Source organism: Anomaloglossus baeobatrachus, chromosome 6, assembly GCF_048569485.1.
Source record: "Anomaloglossus baeobatrachus isolate aAnoBae1 chromosome 6, aAnoBae1.hap1, whole genome shotgun sequence".
NCBI lineage: Eukaryota > Metazoa > Chordata > Amphibia > Anura > Aromobatidae > Anomaloglossus > Anomaloglossus baeobatrachus.
Window position 1 is genome coordinate 54315254 of NC_134358.1, and position 19913 is coordinate 54335166.

Genomic DNA, 19913 nt, shown 5'->3' on the forward strand with positions numbered 1-19913 from the left:
GAGCACAAGATAAAGAGGATTCCGCTGACTATAAGAGCTTACACTCTACAGGAGAGTGTGTGAGAGAGAGGACATACTGGCCATAAGAGCTTACATTCTACAGGAGAGAAAGAAAGGGAGAGAGAGAACCTCACTGACCATAAGATCTTACACTAAACTGGAGAGAGAGAAAGAGAGGACCCCACTGACCATAAGAGCTCACACTCTAAAGGAGAGAGAGGACCCTGTTTACCATAAGAGCTTACACTATACAGGAGAGAGAGGACCCTTTTTACCATAAGAGCTTACACTCTACAGGAGAGAGAAAAACCTCACTGACCATAAGAGCTTAAACTATACTGGAGAGAGAGAAAGAGAGAACCCCGTTGATCATAAGAGCTTACACTTTACAGAAGAGAGAGAGAGAATCTCGCTGACCATAAGAGCTTACACTTTACAGGAGAGAGAGAGAGGACCCACTGACCAGAAGAGCTTACACTCTACAGAAGAGAGAGAGAGAGGACCCCGCTAACCATAAGAACTCAGTTCACAGCACCGGCACTGACCTTGAACTCGGCCCATCACGGCAGAGACTGGTACCCTGAGTGCAGCACCAGAACTGTGAGTAAATAGATCTTGACCCGCACCTGCTGCCTCAGTTTATCATTGCCGGCACCGCGCGCTCCCGTGCCAGCGGCCGACTATCATCCCCATCATCCTCCCTGGGGTCCGCTCCACTTGTGGGGAGCAGGACCATCTTGGCTGCTACAACCATACACCCCGGAGGACAGCGACAGCAGCAGCGGCTATTCCCTGGCCACATACCACAGGTGGCATCACAAGACAAACATACTTCTTCATCATCCCCCTTTTTTTGTACGCCTCAGGGCCACAAAGTCGGGCAGGGCCACCCGTGACATCCCCAGACCCGACGTCACCGGCCCGGCGACGAGTAACAGTTAACCCCTTGCCCCATGGGTGCTACAACTACACTCTCAGAAAATGATGCAAAAAGGAGTGGAACTAGCAAGCAAAGCTGAATTCTGACAGGGAGTATATTACACGCTGTTAGAACTGGACATGCTACAGTGCTTAATTTTATCATTAAAAAGGTTGTCCAGGATTGAGATGAAAGTCAGCAGTCACAGTAGCTGACTGAAGGCTTCTGAATTCTCATAAAGCGCGCACTGCACACTTTTAGGATTTCCCATGTCAGTGGTGAGAGTGGACGGTCATGTGAACACAAGTATGCCAGGTACTGCACATCCACTTCATTGATTTGAATAGGAGCGGATGTGCAGTACCAGGCAGTAGCCACTGTCAGAAGACAGAGCAAATTCGGAATTGGCCAATTCCAGCCACCTGCTGCCCCTGCCAGCACCTAGTACGGCTGATTGACAATGGTGCTGGGTGCCGATCAGACATTCATGATCTATTCTAAGGATAGGTCATCAATGTTAAAGCAGTGTACAACTTCTTTAATATAGGCATATAGAACATAATCTTACAAGTTATGAATTGTTTACTGTGTACAGGATCAGAACTAATAACAGCACAGGTGTACAATCTCTAGAACCATCAGAGGAACAGAAAACTAAAATTAGAACCCCCCATGAGTACAGACACCAGCCTCACAACCACTAGAGTAAAGAAAGTCATCATCAGAACCACCAGCAGTACAGAAATTCATTATCAGAACCCCCAAAGTACAGACATTCATCATCAAAACCCCCAGAAGTACAGAAAATCCCCACAAGAACTACTAGCAGTTCAGAAATTCCTGACCAGAACCTCCAGCAGTACATAAATTCATCACCAAAACCACTAGCAGTACAGAAATACATCCATATAAACCTATCAGTACAGAAACACAGCATCACAACCCTTATCAGTACAGAAATATGTCACCAAAACCACCATCCGTATATGGTACATCAATTGTGATGTCAGGTCAGACCCAAGTACTTTTGTATTGCATGAACCTACAACTTTCAGTACATTCTTAACAAGGAGTAAAAATATACTATAAAATGAGATTTTTAGCAAACAATTGATCACGTGCATATGACTTATACAGGTTCGTTAAAGCTTCACTCCAGCATTCATTTGAATTTTACCTCTAGCATGGTGCTTTAAATGTAAAGGTACCATCACACTAAGCAACATCGCTAGCAACATCGCTGCTGAGGCACAACTTGCTAGTGATGTTGCTGTGTGTGACATCCAGCAACAACCTGGCCCCTGCTGTGAGTTCATTGGTTGTTGCTGAATGTCCTGGACCATTTTTTAGTTGTTGCTCTTCCGCTGTGAAGCACACATCGCTGTGTGTGACAGCGAGAGAGCAACAACTGAATGTGCAGTGAGCACACACCAGCTTCTGCGGACGCTGGTAACCACGGTAAACAAGAAGCCCTTCCCTTGGTTACCCGATATTTACCATCGTTACCAGCGTCCACAGCTCTCAGCTGTCAGTGCCTAGGAGTGCAGGGAACAGGGAGCTGGCACTGGCAGTGTGACAGCGGCGGACGCTGGTAACGAAGGTAAATATCGGGTAACCAAGGGAAGGGCTTCTTGGTTACCCGATGTTTACCGTGGTTACCAGCATCCGCAGAAGCCGGCTCCCTGCTGCTTGCACACGTAGCAGAGTACACATCGGGTAATTAACCCGATGTGTACTGTGGCTAGGTGTGCAGGGAGCCAGCGCTAAGCGGTGTGCGCTGGTAACCAAGGTAAACATCGAGTTGGTTACCCGATATTTACCTTAGTTACTGTCGCGGGCGGCGGGGCGCTGAGCTCGCTAACGCTCGGGTCCAGCGCTGCGGCTGCTGCTCAGTGGCTCGAGTGGTGGGCCGGATCCGGGGACTCGAGTGGCGCTCCTTTCCCGTGAGTGAAAAGGGGGTGGTTTGTTTGGGGATTTAGTCCGTGACGCCACACACGGGTTGTGGTGAAGATGGGCACCACCGCTGCTGGTGACGGGGATCCCGGGAGCGATGGTAGGGAGCAGCTGGGATGTTGTTTTCCCCCTCCGTGGGTAGGGGTTGGTGGTCCCGGGGCCCGGTGGTGTGACGGGGAGGCAGGGTTGGTGAGGTGCAGGGTTGCAGGGACAGCGCGGCGCGGTGCTGGATAGCACTGGTGTACTCACTCAGCAACAAATGCACAAAGTCTCCGGTAAACCAAACGGCTGGATGGACGGGTCCCGCAGCCGGCTGCAGTGTCTCTCCCCGGACAGGTGATGGTGGCTGTCTTTCCCTGCACCTTTGTGTACTGTGTTGACTCCGCTGGCTTTCCAACGGTAGTCCGCTCCCCGGCGTATAGGTGCCGGAGGAGCCCGTTTTGCCCGCAGGCGCTAGCCCTTGGATCTCTAGCCGGTGGAGGTGGCTGTATATCCTCACGGTGCGGATGGTTGCCTTCAATCGGAACTTGGTTGTTAGGAAACCCCTGGGGTTCCTGTCACATTCGGATTTGACTATTGACGGCGGCTCCAAGCCTGGTCGGGGTCCGATGGCCCTGCCTGTGTGTGCTTATCTTCAATCCGCTCCCCGGTTCGGTACCGGTGGGCCACCGCCTAGCCCCGGTCCTTACGGCGTTGCAGAGTTTCACCAACCCCTGCAGACGGCCACCACCGTCTGCCAACCTTGCTGTCAGTGCCTGGGCTCCAACCCAGACACTCGCAGTACGTGACCTCTCACTTTCACCTACAAACTCTAACTACTGCTTTTCACGCCTCCAGGCCTGTGAACTCCTCGGTGGGTGGGGCCAACTGCCTGGCTCCGCCCCACCTGGTGTGGACATCAGACCCTGGAGGGAGGCAACAAGGGTTTTTGTCTGACTAATGTAACTGTCTGAGGGGGGTGTGTGTGTGTGTGTTTTGTCTGTGGCTACCTGGCTAGTCCAGGGCGCCACATTCCCCCTTGTTAAAATTCAGACCGTCCGCAGGCTGCCCGTCCATCACCGGTTTTATTTTTCAAACTGTAAAAATATAAATAACATGGGAAAACGGTAAAACATGAAAAATAAGCATACTTTAGGTCTTCTTAAACGTTACAACACACATTTTTAATAACGGACGGACGGATGTCTTCCGCTCTCCCACCCAAGCAACCTAGCCCTGATGCTGCCCCTACGAAGTGGGCAGCACCCCTTTACCCCAGTCCAGGTTCAGGCTGCCCGAGTGGGAACGGGTATGGTAACTCGCACCCGACTGTCACTTCAGGGGACCCCACGTCCAAGGGAGAACCCCTGACCCCCGTGTGATACCAATGTGATATGACTGAAGTATGAATGTGATTAGATAGGGATCATAATCAAAAGATAGGAGTGATCCCAGATATTATTTGACCTATCAATAATTCAGTATCAAAGAGATGTCCTCTGGATAACCAATTTCACTATGATGACCAAAGAATACATGTCAAACAGGTCTTGAAGCAGTTTCAAGATAATGAGGAAGTCACATTTACAGTTCCACTTACCGGAAACTTGTGGTTGGCTTAAAGACAGGTGTAAGGAAGCTTGCATATGAAATTTACGGCTCATTGCAATATTTCCCTAACACTATGGTCAACTGTGGTCGGTCAGTTGTCAACTGGCAGGATGTACAAGTAAATGTGCAGGAAGCTGCTGGTGCCCACAGCAGTTTGTGGTCAAGTTACATGAACATGACTCAGCTGTCACATGCTGGTGACCATTTAAACACAACCTACAAAGTTTTCCTATAAAAATACACCGGACTCGCTTAATGTTAGGGGAAACCTTCCAGGACATTGAAGTGTACGCACTGCTCCTGTGATGCAAGATGCCATGTTGTTTCCTTATCATTAAATCGAGTTCCCTCCGATGTGAAAGGATTGCTACAACAAACGGTAATGTTGATGCATATTTCTGTTATTGTATAAGATTCTATGACTATAGTTCTAAATGCCTATGTACCATTAACTATTCATGTGCTATTAAAATAAATAGTATCTTGCTATAAAGAATATTAGTATTCGTGCCTGATTAGGATATCAGTGAGCGCTTCGTAAGTACGGGCTTTCAGCCCCCTTTTTAGGTGAATTTAGCAAGACACCCCGGAGGATCGCCACCGGTTATGGTAGTGGCGGACCTGGGCCATCACTTTCCTCCAGGCCCATCCTCCAAATCAGCATCTCCGGAGGCGGCAACAGTATCCATCCCACAACATTATTTACAAGCCCACAAGTTCATGGGTGGCCTGCAAGTTCTCGGCCATGTCCATGAGCAGTTTCTCATGTAGGTATGGGGAGTTAACTTAACTACAGGGGGCAACTCCAGTCCCAATGGGGACGGTTCTCTTTCCGGACGGTAATCTGGTGATTTTTTGGTTTGATTCATTTTCATTCACTCACATCTGTAACAATCAAAATACGGCAGAGGGTCCCAACGGGGACAGCGGGGTGCAACGGTAGACCGCTGCCTTCACTTTAGGTCGACTTCTTCGTAGACCTCCTCCACCTCGACATCCTGGCAGCAAGGTGGGGGAGGGGACTGGGACTGCGCCTGGAAACTGCGGCCCTCCCTCACCTTCACTTCGAGGGCATACCAGCCCCTCTCCTCGCAGTGTCGAGTGTAGACCACTAGGTCTCCCGGCAGCAGGTCACGGCCCGGGTGGCCTGTCGGTAGATGGGCATGTACATCCCGGCGGGCTACAAACACTTTGGCCTCCAGGCCCGGTTCGAATATAAAGCCGTACCCCCGGTGAGGGTCAAATTTCCGGATCTGCCCCTCGTACACCAGGCCCCGTACCCGGAAGGTGGCATTTCGGAGGTGGTCCTTCTCACGGATGGTACGGGCCACCATCTCGGCCCTCTGGCACTCTCTCTCAGCAATTTCACGGCCCAGCGGGTTCGGCTCCCTGTCTCAGTAAGGGGCATCTGCATGCCCCCGCGCACGGGTCGGGCCCCGCGGGACTTCCTTCACGCTGCCCACAACTGGCACCCTTTTTGGAAGGTAACACAGTGACATGGCCTGGGTTGCTGCCTCGCAGCTGCGACCCGGCGCAGCCTCAGCCGAGGTTTGGGGTTTGGGAACAGGGATCCTCACCGGCTGGACCTCCGCCTCCTTCTGGACCGAACAGACTACCGGAGCCAGGACGGTCTTGGGTGCGGCCACTTCCAGTGCCGACGGCTCCTCTCTGCGGACGGGCACCTCCCGCTGGATCTTCCATGGCAGCGGTGCGGGTCGTCTGCGGACATCGCTTGCAGGCTGGTCCTCCAAGGCGGACGGGCGGAGCTCTGCTACCGGTGGTGGGGGTAGCGGGCCTAGTGGCGGGGTAGCAACAACCGATACGGGTAGCGGGGCAGGTAGCAGGGTGAGCGGGCGCAGACCGGGCCCCTCAGCCGCAGCGACCGGTCCTTCTGGGACATAGGGGCATGGGTCGCTTACCTGCTCCTCCAACTCTGCCTCCATTTCGCGTCTCCACACGGCCGCCGCCGCTTCCGTCATGTCGGCCACCCATCCATGCAAGAAGAACTGCACTTGGGCCTGCAGGCGGCTGCACATTTGTGCGGTCCGGACCTCCACCCATGCCGCTGTTCCTGGCGTGGGCTCTGGGGTTTCAGCGGTGCCGGACAGACGGGACATCTTGTGCAGCAGTGTTCCAGGAACCGTATGGCTTGCAGAGTCCTGGCGTTCCTGCTTTTATGACCTCGGTTACATTAGGCAGGCTCTCACCCGCCCCCCCTTGGTTCTTTCTAGCACTTCCGCTTGTTGGGGGCGGGGCTTCGGTTTCGGGCCTTCCCTGCTCGGGGAAGACGCTTGAGCGGGAAATCTTCGCGCCAAAGATGGCGGCGCTTCACATTTTTCGGCCGGACACCACCGGCGGGGACTGCAAGGCGCACTTCTACCGGTTGGTAGATCGGTTCGATCCTGTTCGTGATGCCAAGTTGTCGCGGGCAGCGGGGTGCTGCGCTCGCTAACGCTCGGGTCCGGCGCTGCGGCTGCTGCTCGGTGGCTCGAGCGGTGGGCCGGATCCGGGGACTCGAGCGGCGCTCCTCGCCCGTGAGTGAAAAGGGGGTGGTTTGTTTGGGGATTTAGTACGTGACGCCACCCACGGGTTGTGGTGAAGATGGGCACCACCGCTGCTGGTGACGGGGATCCCGGGAGCGATGGTAGGGAGCAGCTGGGATGTTGTTTTCCCCCTCCGTGGGTAGGGGTTGGTGGTCCCGGGGCCCGGTGGTGTGACGGGGAGGCAGGGTTGGTGAGGTGCAGCGTTGCAGGGACAGCGCGGCGCGGTGCCGGATGGCACTGGTGTACTCACTCAGCAACAAATGCACAAAGTCTCCGGTAAACCAAATGGCTGGATGGACAGGTCCCGCAGCCGGCTGCAGTGTCTCTCCCTGGACAGGTGATGGTGGCTGTCTTTCCCTGCACCTTTGTGTACTGTGTTGACTCTGCTGGCTTCCCAACGGTAGTCCGCTCCCCAGCGTATAGGTGCCGGAGGAGGCCGTTTTGCCCGCAAGGCGCTGGCCCTTGGATCTCTAGCCGGTGGTGGTGGCTGTATATCCTCACGGTACGGACGGTTGCCTCCAATCGGGACTTGGTTGTTAGGAAACCCCTGGGGTTCCTGTCACATTCGGATTTGACTATTGACGGCGGCTCCAAGCCTGGTCGGGGTCCGATGGCCCTGCCTGTGTGTGCTTAGCTTCACTCCGCTCCCCGGTTCGGTACCGGTGGGCCACCGCCCAGCCCCGGTCCTTACGGCTTTGCAGAGTTCCACCAACTCCTGCAGACGGCCACCACCGTCTGCCAACCTTGCTCTCAGTGCCTGGGCTCCAACCCAGACACTCGCAGTACGTGACCTCTCACTTTCACCTCCAAACTCTAACTACTGCTTTTCCCGCCTCCAGGCCTGTGAACTCCTCGGTGGGTGGGGCCAACCGCCTGGCTCCGCCCCACCTGGTGTGGACATCAGACCCTGGAGGGAGGCAACAAGGGTTTTTGTCTGACTAATGTAACTGTCTGTGGGAGTGGGGGTGTGTGTGTGTTTTGTCTGTGGCTAGCTGGCTAGTCCAGGGCGCCACATTACCAAGCGCAGCATGCTTCCACGTGTAGCGACGCTCCAGCGATCCCTGCCAGGTCAGGTTGCTGTTGGGATCGCTGGAGCATCGCTTAGTGTGACATCTCACCAGCGACCTCCTAGCAACTTATCAGCGATCCCTATCAGGTTGTATCATTGTTGGGATCGCTGGTAAGTTGTTTAGTGTGACTGGGCCTTTACTCTCCTGACCTTTGTCTTATACTCACTTTCCAGCATCTTCACCTTCTATCACTGCCGCTTCAGTCAGTCTCCAGCAGTTTGTGACCTGCTGGCAGCTCCAGTGTTTTATGTAATGCACCAGATGTCACAGCTTAATAAAGCTCAATAGAAGTCTATGAGAGCCTCGGTCTGGCCTTGTTCTGGCTCTCATAGACTTTTATTGAGAGCTTGTGATGCAACTCCTGAGTCCTGAATTCCGCACAGTCACAAGTTAGGATCACAAGATTGCGCCACGGGACTGGAGTAGCATCGGTAAAAGAGACAGGAGACTTAGGTTAAAAGCACCCCTCTAGTGCTGAAAAAAATGCTGGAGTGGTGCTTTAAGGGGTGAAAAAACCCATGATACTCCATCGGGCGAGGTTTATGCTATATGTGTCTTTGGTTATAATGTGAGTTAGAACCTGTCAAGGGTTTCGTTAGTATGGTGCTATAGTGAATTTGACCACCCCTGTGGAAGCAGCCGAGCTGTTCGGATCCGGGTTCGCTGAGGCTCGAGGGTCTCCGGACCCAGGGGTCATGTGGGGGATATTTAAAGGGGAGGTGATGTATAGTTCGTGACACTACCTATGGTGTGCGGTAAGTTGGGGAGTACCGCCGCTGCCTCTGGGAGTACCCGGGGTGATGAAGTGGGGCAGCAAGGTGATGTAACCCTCCACGGGTAGGGAGGATGCCCCGGGATTTAATGTAGGGGTTTCGTGGGGTGCAGGGGTCACTCTCGTACTCACTCAGTTCCTAAGCAGACACTGACAACCGGTTAAACCAAGTCTCTGGGTACCGCTGCCACTGAGGGGAGCTCGTCCGGGTCTCGTCCCCAACGGTGCTGCCTGGTGATCCGTGACTTGCCTCCTCGCACTTAGTTTGACTTCAACTTGATGGCCCAGTAGCATGGAACTAGCCGGGCCACGCTCCCTACTATGGCTAAGTATGGGAGCTTGCTCTCAGGGCTCACGTTTGGGATTTTCTGGACCGTTTTGGATTTGGAAAGTCCTATCCCCCCCTTTGCGCTAATGCCCCGATTCTGGAGCGGGTGGGAACAGATCATAAAGGCTCCGCTCTCCTCAGGTAAATTATCGGGTTGCCTGAGGCTACTCCCCGACCTAGGGTCCGTCTATCCCGTCGTGCCTTCGATCCCAGACCGGTGATAGTGCTAGGCTGCCGGCTGTCCTCCTCGACAGGTCCAAGCACCTTGCCACAATCCCCTGCGACTGGGGGTATGACTCCTCTAGGCCCAGACCACCGTCAGCAACCTAGACAGTTCCTTCAGCAGTCACTGCTCCTGACTTCCTCTGAGCTCCTCACAGTTCGAGGGCTACTTCCCAATTCTCTCTCCTCTCACAGACTACTACTCCTCACTGACTACATTCCTCACCTCCCCTCCCTGACCCCCTAGGTGGGTGACTCTATTCCACTCAAGCCGTCCACTGGTGTGTCTGGTGGGTGTGGTGCAGGGTGTATCTAGGATTTGATTTGCTGTTGGAGGCAACACCATTTAGTTAGGGACCCAGAACCAAGAGGGAGGCGGAATACTGCACGGAAGGGCAGCTTGTGCAGTACCCTGTGATGACCTGATAATCCAGGGGCATCACAAATTGAAATTGTAGTGTGAAAAATTGAAGCCCTTAGCAAAATTCATGAAAAGCTACAGTTTCACCCTTATACTTAAAGGAGTATTCTCCATCTCCAAGATCCTATCCCAATATGTAGTAGGGGTAGTAATAATAATAATAATAATAATAATAGCAAATACCTCCAATTAGGAATGTAGTATAGTTCTCCTGATATAGCCATATCTCTTCCCTCATGTGCAGGGCATTGCAGCTCAGGTATCCCTGGTTAGTTGCTTGTGGTTGTAACCATGGATACTTAAGTTCCTGCAATGCCCTGCAGATGAGGTAAGAGACATAGCTAATCAGGAGAACTATACTACATTTCTAATTGGAGGTATCTGTGAATATTCGAATATTCTCATTATTACACCTACTTCATATTGGGATAGGATCTTGGAGATGGAAATACCCGTTTAATTAAATAATTTAGCAGGAGATAAACACTTCTCTTCTGCTTGTAAACAATTTAGATAACAGTATTTCCCCCTTTCATCATTTGAAACTATTGGGACTAACCCCTGGACAGGTGTGGTGCTTTTTGGGGGAGTACAGATAGATTTTTTAAAAAAAAATATAAAATTAATAAATAACCCCTTTAAATATAGCAAATAGAAACTTGGCAAAACTTTCCACCATTGTAAAGTTGTGCTTATTTTTCTCCTCTAATATTCATGACAGATTTCTTGTTAATGAGGTCTCCATGGTGTAAGAAAAATCCATATGTAGTGAGGAAAATCTTTTCTTCGCTGTAGACTTTTTTCTTCCAAAAACACTGTATATCCTTGCCAAAATCAATGTAATATAATTCGGCAATTTTATATATTTATTTATGTGTACACATTACGTGTCTTAATATCATCGCTTTCTTTTACACTGACTGCGAGAACATTAATACTCCACCGCCATGCCGTCAAGTATCATGGGGGCTTAAAGGGAGTGCCCTGACACTGATATAATCCCCATGGACAGATGGAGACCCCATGCTAGATTGCAGGCAAGCTGGATATAAATATAAATCTGTACCTATAGTGTAATTATCAGGACCGTAGCTTTAATGGGTGCCAGGGTCACCATGCATACCCAGGATTTAGAGGACCCATCTGCAGATAAGTATACAGTGTGTCCACCCATATCCTGTCCACCGCCATTAACATGAGAATGGCGGCAGCTATAGGCAGAGAAGTGGTGTCTAGGTATAGTAAAGTAGCCATGCGCTACGCAATGAAACCACCTATAGTGCCACCTGGTGGAAAACAACGGAGTTAGCATTTTTATCATGAAAACTGAACGAGATAGAGAAAAAAAGTGAATTACAAAGTTGTAGGGCATCATCAATTCAATACGAATCGATATCTTGCATACAGAAATGCAGCTGACGGTGGCCACTTTGAGCATCAAAGTTAAATGAGCGCCATATGTGTGACCAGCATTCAATGTTTTGAGAAGGTCATTGGTTTCATTTCATAGCATTTCTGTATGCAATGTTCCGATTCGTATTGAATTGATGATGCCCTACAACTTTGTAATTCACTTTTTCCTCTATCTCGTTCCCTTTTTGAGATAAAAACGCTAACTCAGTTGTTTTCCACCAGGTGGCGCTATAGGTGGTTTCATTGCGTAGCGCATGGCTACTTTATTATACCTAGATACCACTTCTATGCCTATAGCTGCCGCCGTTCTCAAGTTAATGGCAATGGATAGGATCTGGGTGGACACACTGTATACTAGTGTTATAATTGATGCCTAATACATGGGAGCCATGATACAGATTTTGGAAGCTGTGCCCCTGGTTCACCTTGCCGATGTGAAGCCCCCTCACCTGCAGTGATCGCCTCCGGAACCTCAGGGACTTCTCTCCACCTCCAGGGACGCCGCAGGGTCTTCACGTGCTGGAAATCTTCAGGCAACAGGTATGTCAGGTTAACTTCAATAGGAATCGTGACGCCACTCTCGGTTTTGCGGTCAGGGTGATGGGAAACCGCCTCTGCTGTTTAATGAGCGTCTGGGGCTGATGGTGTCTGCAGTTTGGAGTTATGGCCTCCCGAGAGTGAGGCTGGGCCCAGGGACCTGGGTGTATGTGTGACGCCCTGGCAAAACCAGGTAGTCACAGATAGGAAACACAGCGGACCTGAAACCCTAGTCACCACCCTTAGGGAAAGATAGACACACCAATGGGCGGGACCAGGCGGCTGGACACGCCCACCCAGGGGTCTAGACAGTCCGGGGCGGGAAAACAAGCAGAAAGAGTTTGTAGTTCAAGTTGAGAGGAGTGTGGGCTGGAGCTACGTGTAGCTCCAGCAGAGGAAGTTCAAGTTGAACGGTGCCAGGGTAGGAGCCCTGGTGCCTTTGGCTAGGTGGCAGATGGTGGTCTCCATCAGCAGGAGACGGGGAGACAGCTCGGCAGAACCCAGGTGGACCGGGACAGGATTGTAGGCCGCCGGTACCGACACGGGGAACCGACCCGGAAACCGGAGCACAAAGGGGGGTACTCGGACCCTGAAGCCAGGACCAGAAACCAGCGGCCTGGTTAATTAACCGATTGAGGCCAGGACTAGAGGTCCTGTCCCACCCAAAGTCCCTCATAGAAGACAACAGCCCACCGATAGAGATAGGAGGTCGCCGCCAGGGCCCAAAGATCCCACGGGCCAGCGTCTTTGGGCACGGCTCCTTAGGCCACATCCAGCCGGGAGCGGACTTTTGAGTTTCAGACTAGGAAGTCCACCTTACACAAAGTCAGTGCAGAGGAAAAGGATAGAGACCACCAGCCTGGGTGGGGGATCCGAATGCAACCGGCTGCGGCGCCGGCCACCAGCACCTTGGTTTACCAAAGACTTGTGTGATTCATTGACTGTGAGTAATAAAACATCCCTTTGCTGTTGCTATACCCTGCACAAGACACTGGGTCCCGGGGCAATCATCCCTGCCCTCGGAGGGGTTAACATCTTGCTGCCACAACATCTCCCCGGGTGCCCACCTCAGCAGCGGGGGTGTCCCACCTCACCACACACCGTGGGTGGCATCACGAACTTAATACGGCCTAGCCCGTACATCTACGTCCCCCTTTTTATTCGGCGTGTCCGCGAGACCCCCGGGTTCGGAGACCCTCGAGCCACCCCCTTAGAAGGTCCTGATCCGAGCAGCGGCGGCTGCTGGCACAGGGGCGGCACATATGTGCGTAGTACCACAGGTCGCAGAAGAACTCACACACAGTCCAGAAATGTCTTTCAGGGTTTTTATGTTCAATCTATTTTATTAGGTATCTTTTCAGAATTACAATAATCATCATGAGCGTATATTGAAAACATTTACAAATTTTCAACACAAAAATGTAACGAACTGTTAAGTTATGTCCTTTTGTGTCTTAAGACACAAATCCCTCCGTCCATTCCGAACCTCACAAACGTATCCCCGTGACCTTCTTTAGATGAGTTCATTCAACGATAGGAATGTAGCTAAAAACAACTACATTTGGACTTCCTGGGTCACTAGGACAGAATATCTTAAGAAATATTATACTGTTCGTCACTTCCAGAGAGGTTAATGACTTCATCAAGACAATAGATAAGAATGAGTAAAGAACAGCGTGAAAGATACAGATGAGAGAAAAGAGAATGCAGGGGGGGGGGGAGGGGGAGAGGGAGGAGAGGGGGGGGGGAAGTCACCCGGGGGACCCGTGGACATGGGTTTAACCGAAGTCCCTTTTCTTCCTTCCATATATCCCCGCACAGGTAAGTGTCCCTGCCACACCATTTCAAGGTCTCTCAAAGTAGCTTGTGGAAATCCATGGAGTCATGGAAACTCATCCACTCACTCCAGTTTGTATAGAACTTATCTCCATATCCAGAGAGGTCAGCCGACATTTCCTCCATTCTGTAGATATCGGTCATTTCCGAATACCATTCTGTGATTGGAGGAATTGTGGTCGTTTTCCAATGTCTTGGAATTACCGAGTGGTCGGCTGTTATGCAGAATCTCAGGATGTCCTTCTTGTGGTAAGAGATTGACTGTGGCAAAATGGAAAGTAGGGCAATTTTAGGAGAACTCACCACCTGTCTCCCAGTTATGAGTCGGTAATTGTCAAATACCTTCGTCCAAAAGGGTTGTATCAGCGGGCACTCCCACCAGATATGAATCATGGTGCCCGTCTCCTTGTTACATCTCCAACATATTTGGGAGACCTGTGGGAAGATCGCGTGAAGCTTTGACGGATATTGATACCACCGTGTTAATATTTTATAATTTTTCTCCTGGGCAGAGCATGCGATTGACATTTTGTGGCTGAATAGGAAACCTTTCGCCCACTCCTCCTGTGAGATGGTCTCCCTCAGATCCCGTTCCCAAGCCAGCTGGTAGTTTATCTTTTCAGCTCCACCATGTCTGATGAGGACCTTATATATGAGGAAGATTGCATGATCTGGGGAGTCCCCCCTTCCGAACAGTTCCTCCATTGGAGTAAGAGTTCTGCGGATCAGGCCCTCTGCCTCCCGTGTAGCGATAAACGACTGCAGCTGTATGTACTCAAACCACTGCACTCCTCTACCCATGGGCCGCAATCTAATATCCTGAAATTCAGGCAGCTTACCATCCACGAGAATGTCCTTGATGCGGGTGTCCTCCACCGCCCTCCATCCGAGAAAAGCGCTCTTCCGATAACCTGGACGGAAAGAAGGGCAAGAAAAGAGAGGAGACAGTGGGCCTAGAGTGTTTAGTGGAGCAAATTTGCTTGATACTGTATGCCAAACTTTGAGGGTGTCTTTTGTGTATTTCGGTGCCGGACCCATCGTGGAAATGTCTGATAATGGTATCCAGGGGAGATGACCCAGAGGGACTGGAAGACCTGTCTGTTCTATCTGTACCCATTGTTTATTTTTGTTCTGGAAAGTCCAATCCAGCACTCGGACCAGAGCTGAGGCTTGGAAGTATGTTTTAAAATTAGGGAGTACAGCTCCCCCCTCTTCCTTCGGGAGAGTCAAGGAGCGTAACCCAATCCGGGGCCTCCTCCCCCCCCACACAAAGCGCACTAAAGCTGAACGTAGGCTCTGAAAAAACCCACTTGGAGGTATGATAGGGACCGTTTGGTAAATGTACAAAAAACGGGGTAAAATATCCATCTTAACTACGTTCCTCCTACCGAACCACGATAGTCTCAATCTATTGTAGGACGTAAGATTTTTAATTGTTCGGTTTAGCAGGGTTTGATAGTTAAGCGTATATAATTTTGATAAATCTGCCGGAATATACACCCCCAGATACTTCACTGCCTCAGGTTTCCACTTGAACGGGAAATTGGAAGCGATCTGACTAACCTCTGACTGGGGCAACGAAATATTCAAGGCCTCCGACTTAGAAAAATTGACCCTAAAATTACTTAAGTGGCCAAATCGTTCAAATTCTTTCATCAATGATGGTAGGGAAGTGTGAGGTTGGCTGACATATAATAGTAAATCATCTGCGTACAATGCTGCTTTATGATGAACTGAACCACATCTAATCCCCTGGATATCGTCGCTTTTCCTAATGGCATTCGCTAAATGTTCCATAACAATTACATATAGCAGAGGGGACAAAGGGCACCCCTGTCTGGTCCCATTCTGTATGGCAAAGGAGGAGGACAACATACCATTTATCCGGACCCGGGCAGTCGGACCAGAGTATAGCGCAAAGATTTTTTGTAGGAACTTTGGACCCAATCCCAATTGGTCTAGAGCTGCTCTCATAAATCCCCAGTGGACCCGGTCAAAGGCCTTTTCTGCATCGATGAACAATAAGCCCATGGGGATTGATTCAAGCTTGGCCTTCGCCACCAGAAGTCCAGTCTTGATGGTATTATCCCTGGCTTCATGGCCTTTGACAAAGCCCACCTGATCCGTATGTATACTCGGAGGCAGCAAGGGCGCCAATCTGTCCGCCAATATCTTAGAGAAGAGTTTGATGTCAATGTTCAGCAGAGATATGGGTCCATAATTTGCAGCATGTGCTAGGTCCTTCCCGGGTTTGGGGATTACACTAATGTGTGCCTCAAGGGTCTGAGGAACGAATCCAACCTCTCCGTCCAGAGAATTGAATGTTCTGGCCATAATTGGGGCCAACTGCGCTCCGAACAGCTTATAAAAAGCCAGAGTTAATCCATCCGGTCCCGGACATTTACCAGAGGGGGTGTGTCGAATAGCGGCACCGATCTCTGTTTCTGAAATATCCTCCTCCAAAGCCCCAGAAAGCAAGACATCCAGAGGGGGGAGGGCAGTATCTCTTACATATTTTCTCATTTTTTCCCCTAACTCCGTAGGGGCGAGGTCCGCGAACTGACCCTTAATGTTATATAACTTGTCATAATATGATTTGAAGACTTCAAGTATCTCCCCTGGATCGTGTGTGTTCCTGTCTCTCTACGTCTTGATATATGGAATGTATGAAACGGCAGCCCTGGGATGCAGCAGGCGTGCCAGGGGACGTCCGCATTTATCTGCTGCTTCATAATAGAATCGCTTCAAACGTTCTCTCTGATACAAATACCTCCGGTCCAGAAGGTCCTTAAGTGCGGCTCGCTTTTGAATAAGGTCCGCCATGTCCGTTGGGGCGAGCGTCTGCTTATCGGTGAATCTGCTGCAATAATCCGTTCACCTCCTCTGTCCTTTCTTTTTTAAGTCTGGAGCCATGCTTAATCAGCACTCCCCTCAGGACACATTTCAATGTTTCCCACTGGACCGGAGGAGATGTTGGATCTCCTTTATGTACCTGAACGAAGGACTCTATTGTGTCCTGCAACTCTTTCTGGCATATGCTATCTTTGAGAAGATTGCTATTTAGCCTCCATGTCCATGAGCGCTGGGTGATGGGGGGAATCTGTAGGGACAGGTAGATTGGGGCATGGTCAGACCAAAATATGTCTCCAATTTTAGCTAACGGTTGCCAAGAAAGGGCTCGCTGTCCTACCAGAAAGAAATCAATTCTAGTGTATGTGTTATGTGGAGGGGAGAAGTAGGTATAGTCCTTACCCTATGGATTCAGAATGCGCCAGATGTCTATCAGTTGGAGGGCGTGGAGGTCCCGCCTCAAGGAACCCATCTCGCGATGCCGACCTGGGCCCCTCCCAGAGGAGGAGTCTACTGCTGGATTTAGGGTAAAATTAAAGTCCCCGCCAATAAGCAGCGTCCCCTCTGCGAAGTCCGCCAATGTCTTCAGGAGAGATCTGCACATAGAAACCTGGTTATTGTTTGGAAGATACCAATTTGCAATGCTAAACACCATATTGAAGACCCTCAATTTGAGGAACACGTATCTACCTTGGCTATCTATGCGTGTATCAATGACTGTATGCGCAAGCTGTTTATGTATTGCTACTGAGACTCCCTTAGACTTAGCCTCTGGGTTAGTACTGTGGTACCATACGGGGTAAAATCTATCTTTAATTGCTGGTATATTGCCGGTTTTGAAATGCGTCTCCTGCAATAGGAGGATTTGTGTCCTCTGTTTGTGCATAGAGTAAAGAACCTGCGAGCGCTTCTGTGGGGTATTGAATCCCCTTACATTGAGTGAGCATAATCTAAGAGCCTCCATTTCCCCGTCCACAGGTCCCCCAAGGAACAGGGAGTTATTGTTATCAGGGAGGGGCAAGGGAAAGGGAATGAGACAAAAAAAAGGGTGGGGGGTGGTGGTGGTGTGTGGAAGGAGAAAGAGAAGGGAGGGTAGTACGACTACTAAGTAGAGTTAGCGATAAGGATAGAACTAGTTATAGATGGGAAGAAAGAAGGGAGGAAAGAAGGAAAAAGAAAAAAGGGGGAAAAAAGGAGGAAGAAAAAAGGAAGAGAAAGGAGAGAAAAAGAAAAAGAAAAAGAGAGGCCCTCAACAATAGTATCAGGCAGCGATCGTGGGGTCAGTATAACCTACACCTGCCTGCAGCGTGTAGAACCCCGGTGGGGAGTAGACTTTCAAAAGAAGCCTGTTTTCCCCGGACCGGCCCCAGACGCCCTAAAATGAAGTATTTTAATCTAGAACAATATTCGATGACGACATACCTCCACCCCACTTATCATTGAAATTCAAATAACTGTTAGTATTTAACTAGTAAGACATCAAAATAGCTATTACGTTCCTGAAATTGATGGCTCAGATCAGAGCTTGGCCGAAACAAACTCTGAATTAACTCTAAATTGGCCTGCAAGATCTGGATTCAACAACATGTCCAAGGCTGGAAAGAATGGGAAGATCTCACTCCCCCTCACGGTCAGCCGGTGTCATCTCCACATCTTCCTTTCGCTGTGGGCCCCGATTTTTCCTGCGAGTATTCTCTCGTTGCGGGAGAGGGTTGTTGATTGACTCTCCGGGGAAACTGTGTACTCGTGGCCACTCCTTGTCTGGGATATGGACGACAGGTATTCCAAGGGCTGCACAAAAGGATGGAAGATCCAGTAGAGAATGGAGCACATGAAAACATCCAGCATGTCGGACCTGTAATTTAAAGGGGAATCCCCAAGAATACAGAATATTTCTCTGTCGTAGAATTTCCAGTAGAGGTCTCAGGGCCCTGCGCTTCTGTAGAGTGTGCCTAGACAAATCCGGGAGTAATTGGACTGGTGTATTCTTAAACATGACAGGGTCCCTTTGCCTAGCTTTGGCCAGGATTTCTTCTTTCTTTTTATACTTATGGACTCTACAGATTACATCCCGAGGATTAGCATTTTCCATTGGTTTGGGGCCCAGTGATCAATGTGCTCTGTCCAATTCCAAGTGGGAATCCCTTGGTAGGTCCAGAATGGAGTTGAACAGACGTCCCAAGGATGCATCCAGGTCCTGGGGGGCTATGGACTCGGGGAGACCCCGTATCCTGATGTTATTACGTCTGCCCCTGTTCTCCAAATCGTCCAACAGATTCGTCAAGTGCTCTATTTGGATAGCTTGTGCAGCTAGGGTCTGTGCCTGTTGGGAAAGCTGTGCAGACATAGAGGCTGAGCAGGTTTCGGAAGTTGTCATGCGTACGTTTAACTGCTGCATTTCTCCTCCCATGGATTTAGACTCTGCTTTGTATGAAGCCTCCATTCTGGTGATGTAATCCTCCATTTCTTCTCTAGTTGGGATAGCTCTGATACGGGCCTTAAGATCATCCCAGACACATATCTCTGGTCCACTCTCCCCCGTGTCTCCATCTCCCGGACTGTGTGGAGGAGACCTGAGGGCAGCTGGTATCTTTCCCCTTTCAGGGGATGAGAGGGTTTCACTTATATAGGAATCCCCCAGCGTGTCCAAGGCATTTACAGGGGGTCTCCTTTCCATCTGTTTAGGCTGGGTAATAGAAGGAGCTGAGAATAAAGGGGCCTCCAATGAGCTATGTACATCAGTACCAAATGGATCGTCACTAAGGCTCTTGACCCTTAACTGCTCTGCACTGAGCAATGCCTCCCTGTGATTCTCTATTGTCTCCCGTGCAGAGGGCATTATATGGGGGATGTCATTATAGTCTTGCTGCTGGTTCCCCGTGTAAATCTGATGGGCTGGCTGCATCATCAGGGGTTTCCCCAGTGTCTTACCCCCATCCTGGCCGTCAGCGTCCTGCTCTGCGCGCTGCTCCATTTCATCCCGGTCCCTCGGGTGGTGGGTCCCAGACGCTGCAGCTGCCGCCATAATGTGAGTGGAGGGGGTTCCCCTGTGCTGCACGTCCTCGCCGCGTCCGAGCTTGTGATTGCCGCTGCTCTGCTTTCCCATTACCATCGCCGTCAGGAGGGCCCTGGGCAGCTGAGGCTGTGTGATAGTGCCGCTCTCCTCCATGCTGCTGGGTAGCGTGGATGTCTCCCGGAGTGCTGCGACCGCCATTTTAGGTGGGGATGACACTCGGCCTGGTCCGGTGGAGCTCCTTAAATATCTCGTAATGCGCGCAGGAGCCGGCGTCTGACGTTCTGTTTTTGGCCTGCCGCTGTTGCTCTTTCTCTTAGCCGGCATTAGCTAATGTAGAGCCGGGTATGCAACTCATAAAAGGGGCCTAGGGCCTGTCCGGGCACGGGAGCAAGGGAGAGCAGCGTCCTCACTCCTCCATTGCCAGGCCACGCCCCCCTTTCAGG